Source organism: Xyrauchen texanus, chromosome 5, assembly GCF_025860055.1.
Source record: "Xyrauchen texanus isolate HMW12.3.18 chromosome 5, RBS_HiC_50CHRs, whole genome shotgun sequence".
In the NCBI taxonomy this organism is placed as follows: Eukaryota; Metazoa; Chordata; class Actinopteri; order Cypriniformes; family Catostomidae; genus Xyrauchen; species Xyrauchen texanus.
The window spans coordinates 12,810,412-12,816,504 of record NC_068280.1 but is presented as its reverse complement, the minus strand read 5'-3'; the positions used below and the strand labels follow the sequence as shown (position 1 = coordinate 12,816,504).

The window sequence follows — 6,093 nt, the reverse complement described above, 5'->3', positions numbered from 1 at the left end:
TCCAAATCAGAAATATGTTTTGTGAGGGGAGGGGGGCCTCCCAAATAAAATTTGCCAAGGGTCTCTTAATGTCTAAAACCGGCCCTGCTTATCACATTATTAGTGAGGGATGTCACTGAGGTATTCTGATTGACACTAAATGCCACCCAAGAGATCCAATGACACTCAGAGGGGTGTTTGGAACAGCATGCAGTAGCCTGTAGTAGGCCTATACTACGCATTTTTCACTTTTTTGATATGCCACTTGACCTGACTTTACATTTATACTTTCATATTGATCTGTTAACAGACGCTTTTTATCCTTAAATGCGTACAGCCAAGGAACAACACAGAGCGAAAAAAAAAAAAGGAGTCGTTCCCTGACCGGGAATCGAACCCGGGCCGCGGCGGTGAGAGCGCCGAATCCTAACCACTAGACCACCAGGGAAGCTGTTAGAAAATTTATTAATTATGTTTACATATTTTACGTAAATGATGAAACCGGATGAAAAACAGAGACGGTAGACGCGTTTTAAAGATGCCAATTCAGAATATGTACCTTTACAAATAATTATAGGCCTATGCAACCAGTTTAAATAGTTTTGTATGTCATAGCATTGTTCTAACAAACTCTAATCCGCTGTCAAACGCAACTCATCACATGCCAAATAATATTCAGGTAGTGAGCCGCAAATATCAGAAATATCCACAGTCGTTAACGAATGAATAGAATACAACAGGGGTATTGTTTGTTTTACTCACACACTAAAATCTGTTCATTTGTGCACAGTAAAGATACAGATGTTATGAACAGATCATGTGACTTTCTTGTCGCGTTTCTCTCATAAAATATAAACAGAATATGATTTTTTTACACAGGATTACTTAAGAAAATGCTCATGTTTTAAACAAACCCCAAAACACCGTAAATCGAAGTGTAGATTCTGAGATACTGTAATCTTCATGGTGCACGTTTGATATCTGAAACGGTGAATGGCGTCCGGGCGGCTGCCACCGGGTCATAGTGCCTGCCATATCCAACCTCTGTCACTGCGAACGCGCTACTAAAACAGACAGAAAACATTAAGTTCTTGAAAAGGAAAACCATCGACGAAGGTCATGTGGAATAGTGGGATATTGGTGTGCCATGGAATTTTTTAATCGTAAAAAGTGTACCGTGGCAGAAAATCGTTTCATACTGTATTTTTTGTAATTTAGTTGTAATTAGTAGGCAGTATACAGTATATATTATGTAGTATTCATCCAAAATCTTGACATTAAAGCAATAAAAGGTGGATGAGTAAAAAAACTGCATGAATTTGGGTTAAATTACCAGTATCAGTTGCTAAAGAGTATATCGAGCTCATAGTGGCAATGTACTGTGTCAGAAATACACAATATATAGTTAATCCATGTATCTTTTGTTCTTTTTTAACGTGATTCGATGGTTTGCACCTTACCAAGACAAATTATTTAATTGAGAAGGTTGAGGAGCACTAGACTGTAAAAAAAAGAATCTCTTCCTGTGGCAGGTAATATGCATTGCATTGATGAAATATTTAAGAATGTGCAGAAATGAAAATGAGTCATAACACAATAAATATAGGCATTTATTAGAGTTTATGAGTTATCTTGAGCTTGCTAGCTACTGTGCAACACTCATGTCAAAACAACATAGTAAACAGACAGATATTTAGAAAGTAGGACTTCACGTCATAGTTATAATAAAGAATCAATAACATGAATATGTATGATTTGTTTTTCCATGAACATGGCAGCCAATATGAATAATGAAGTATAACCAATGTCTTACCTAAAGCAGCAGTCCATGATGTTTTTCAAAAGTCAGGATAAAATTCAGTGGGCAATGCCAGCCTAATGTGTTCAAGGAATACACCTGATGAATAAATACATATTTTTCACTTAAGTTATCTCAGTGCATGCTTGTTTTGTTCACTGGTTGATCGCATACAACTTCAAAGGCGCATGTTGATACAACTTGTATGGAATTGTTTTTAATGCTACCAAAATGTAATAAAAATGGGTTGTTTCATGAATCAAACTACTTGTTTATTATAAAACAAACATTTAGAATCTTTTTAGAAACTAAGACATTTTCAATTGATGTAGAAAATTGCTTGGAGCCACAGATCCAGAGTCAGCTTTTTTCATTCCATTCTCCCAGTTACAGGGAACACAGAGCAATGCATGCGCATTAGCGGGTTGATTGACAGACGATGTCTGTTTCTAAATGATAGATTTGGCTCTTTTACCTGCAAGGTGAGACATTGTTTCTACATGCATTAAATGTTGGGTGCTAGAGCTTCTTTTTTGGGCATTTCAATTTCTCCCATCATTTAAACAGAAGTGGCTCATCTCTGCTAAACAGTCTCTGGCCTCAAACTGTATAGAACTACAATGCCCATCATACAATACATCTCCTCCCCAAAGATTGCACACTTTTACTCATGATTTCTCGCAATACAGGGAAAGTAGAGGTGTGCAAAAGCAAAGCGTTACTTTATTTAAAAAGTGTCTCCGATATTATGGTCTAAAATAAAAAAATATTGCGTTACATTACTTGTTACTCGGGAAAGTAATCTGATTACGTAACACACGTTACTTGTAACACGTTACCCCCCAAACTGAAAACAAAATATTAAGTATAAGATGAGCTCTGAATAATCACAAATTGTGAAAAATAACTGCAAGTTACAACAAATACAATAACAGCAACATATTTTAAATGGGCACACAGTAAAGCTATGAGCAGTACATAGTCACTTGCCTAATTTATTCATACAGCAACGCATTACTGGGAGCTGAAGTGTGGCTTGCTGAATAATGCTTACATCTGATAAAACACAAAACAATTCATGAAAAATATGTAAGGCTATTTGACCCTTACTTTGTTTAAAGGTTAGCTGAAACGGTGCTTTTCAAAGCATTGGGCTTTTCAATTTTCGAGAATAATCTGGTGAAGGAATAAAAACTGCAGATATAAATATGCAAAAAAACTAATATACAGAGAAAAATATGAGCAATTATAAATATGAATTATTAATAAAACAAATTTACATATATTTATTATTTGTTTATATTTCTACATATTATGGCCAACTTTGTTTTCATGGATTTATTTTTTTAAATAAACATTTACACATAATTGTCGGTAATTGAGATTAAATTTGAAGCATTGTCATCGGTGTCCTGCTATGTGCCACTTTCGACATCTAACTATTTTAAACAGCATTTTATGATCTTATTTATGTACATATATATTATTATTATACTTGTTGTTTCCACAACCTCATATTAACTAAGACAAAAGTTTATTTGCACTTCTAGAAAAAAGTTGAAAGGGGATTAAGATATTTAAAAACTTTGTAAAAATGCTGACTTGTCATAGCACCTAAAATACACACTTTCTCTTGTACTTTCATGTACATTTTAACCTAACATCTCTATGTTGGGGAAAAAATTGTTTTCTGACTGAGCTATAAAGAGCTTATATTTGGTGTTCTCTAAAAAAATCCACTCGTCCCATTTACAGTGGTTTTATATATTTTAAAGTTATGGCAACCTTTTCACTGGTGGGGCCCATTGTCATGACTAGCAGTCGACAGAATTTTTTTTTTCTTCTAAATTTTTAATTGAGCCAGAATATGAATCAATGAGCTGGTGTGTTATGGTGTGGTGTGGTGTCTTGCAGGGCGTGTTTGGTGGGCCACTCTGTGCCAGAAAGTCCTGGGCCACTTTTTAGTCCCAGTCCACCCCTGTCTGACCTCATCAAGACAATGCTTTTTCTTTAGAAAAGGAAGAGCATATAAAAGGTGAGCAAAATTTAGAGATGTGCAGTTTATATGCAAATGGTGAGACAGTATAGATCAGCTGCAGCTTAATGGTGTCCTTGTGGTGTAGCATTATATTTCTGTTCTTGGCAGTCTGGATTTAATTAACATAAGTATAACTATCAGAATCAGCTTTATTGACAAGTATGGCTCAGGTGGTAGAGTGGGTTGTCCACTAATCACAGGGTTGGTGGTTTGATTACCAGCCCACATGACTCCACATGCCGAAGTGTCCTTGGGCAAGACACTGAAACCCAAGTTGCTCCCAAAGGCAAGTTAGTGCCTTGCATGGCAGCTCTGCTGTCACTGGTGTGTGAATGGATGAGTGAGACACAGTGTAAAGCACTTTGTAGAAAAAGGTGCCTTTGTAGTCTTCTGATGTCCGATTTCGTAGTTGCACCAAACCAGACAGTTATTGAAGTGCAGAGGACAGACTCAATGACTGCTGAGTAGAACTGTATCAGCAGCACCTGTGGCAGGTTGAACTTCCTCAGTTGGAGAAGGAAGTACAACCTCTGCTGAGTCAATATGGGTGACCCACTTCAGGTCCTGTGAGATGGTAGTGCCCAGGAACCTGAATGACTCCATTGCTGCCACAGTGCTGTTTAGAATGGTGAGAGGGTCAGTGTTGGGATGTTCCTCCTAAAGTCCACTATCATCTCCACTGTTTTGAGCGTTTTCAGCTCCAGGTTGTTTTGACTGCACCAGTGAGCCAGCCATTCAACTTACCTTCTGTACACAGACTCATCATCATCTTGGATGAGGCCGACGACATTAGTGTCATCTGCAAACTTCAGGAGCTTGACAGAGTGGAGCTTGGCAGTGCAGTCATTTGTGTAAAGGGAGAAAAGTAGTGGGGAGAGCACACATCCCTGGGGGCATCAGTGCTGATAGTACATTTGTTGGAAGTGAATTTCAACTGTTTCACTAGCTGCTGCCTGTTCATCAGAAAGCGGGTAATCCACTGACAGATAGATAAGAGATATAATCTCCCTTCAATTGTGTCTCCATATATTTGTGTGTCTTCATATATTTGTGTTTGTCCTGTCTATATTTATGTGTGTATGTCTCAGAACGCATTGCAGGAATTGCTAAAGAAAACCAACAACAACCAGAAACCAGAGCAAGCTGACAACATGAATATCGTTCCTCCACATTCTCAGAACATTTTGTAATTTCATCAAATAACAAAAGCGAATTGTAGAAATATATAAAAAAGCACCAGAAAATAATGTTTGGTAAACTGTGAAGATCCACAAAACCACATATACTGCAATCTGGAAAAATACAGATTTCATTAAATGGCACATTATATTATTTATAAATCTGGGTCATTGTTTTCTACCTAAATGACGATAAAATGTGTGTCTCTGCACTAAATTGTTTTTTAATTACCTGGGTGGGTCTATTTCTATTTTAAAATACTTCAGTGTGTTACATCAGATCCAGATCTGGGTTAATTACTTCCTAAAAAAACATTGTGAATTTTTTAAGAGGTTATAGTGATCTCATGATACTTTTCTAAATGCGATGTCTCACCACGCAATTTGGTCATTTTTTTGGACCTAAATAACAAAGTTAAAACATTTATTTGCTGAAATCTGTACATTTGATACAACAGAACTTTTGTATTTAAAACTGATCTAATGGTTTCATAAAGATTGAATCACTTAAGCATAGCAAAGCATCTGTACATTTTCTCAGACAGGCAAAGAGATCACTCTTGGCGAGAAACCAAATATTTTCCCATTGAATACCTGCTGTTAAATTAAAAAATTTACCACTTTATAAATATCTATAGATTTATTAGTACTAATTGGATTAGTGATTTTGATTGATTGGATTGGTAAATGGGTTTTTAAATGTTACATGAAGTAATGAATACTTGTTTTTTTAGCCATTTAGTACACAATACTACTTTTTCAGGCTAAAATAGTCTGAGATATTGAATCAAGGGGAGATTACTTAGTTAAAGGTGCACTCAGTCATTATGTTCTTCATTTGAATTTTAAAGTTTATGTTTTTTTATTAATTGCAATTTTGATACATGTATAAATCAAGACCATTCACACGAGATGAGGACTAATATTTATATATCAGTAAGCTTATGAAAGCTGGTTATATCTACATGGAGAGGGTCCACTTATGGGGGCTACCATGTTGCGGTCACATGACCAGACAAATTTTTGAATGAGGCTGCATCCACACTGCTAGTAACAGAAAAGTTACTGAGTGCACATATAAATGTGTCCATGTGGCCTTT

General features: G+C 36.3%; 1 non-coding gene across 1 annotated transcript; it reads right to left on the bottom strand.

Annotated features, from left to right (window-relative positions):
• Positions 1-355: 355 nt before the first annotated feature.
• trnae-cuc (transfer RNA glutamic acid (anticodon CUC)) lies at positions 356-427 on the bottom strand. Its single transcript has one exon. It is a non-coding gene; the product is annotated as a tRNA-Glu (tRNA).
• Between the last annotated feature and the right edge of the window lie 5,666 nt (positions 428-6,093).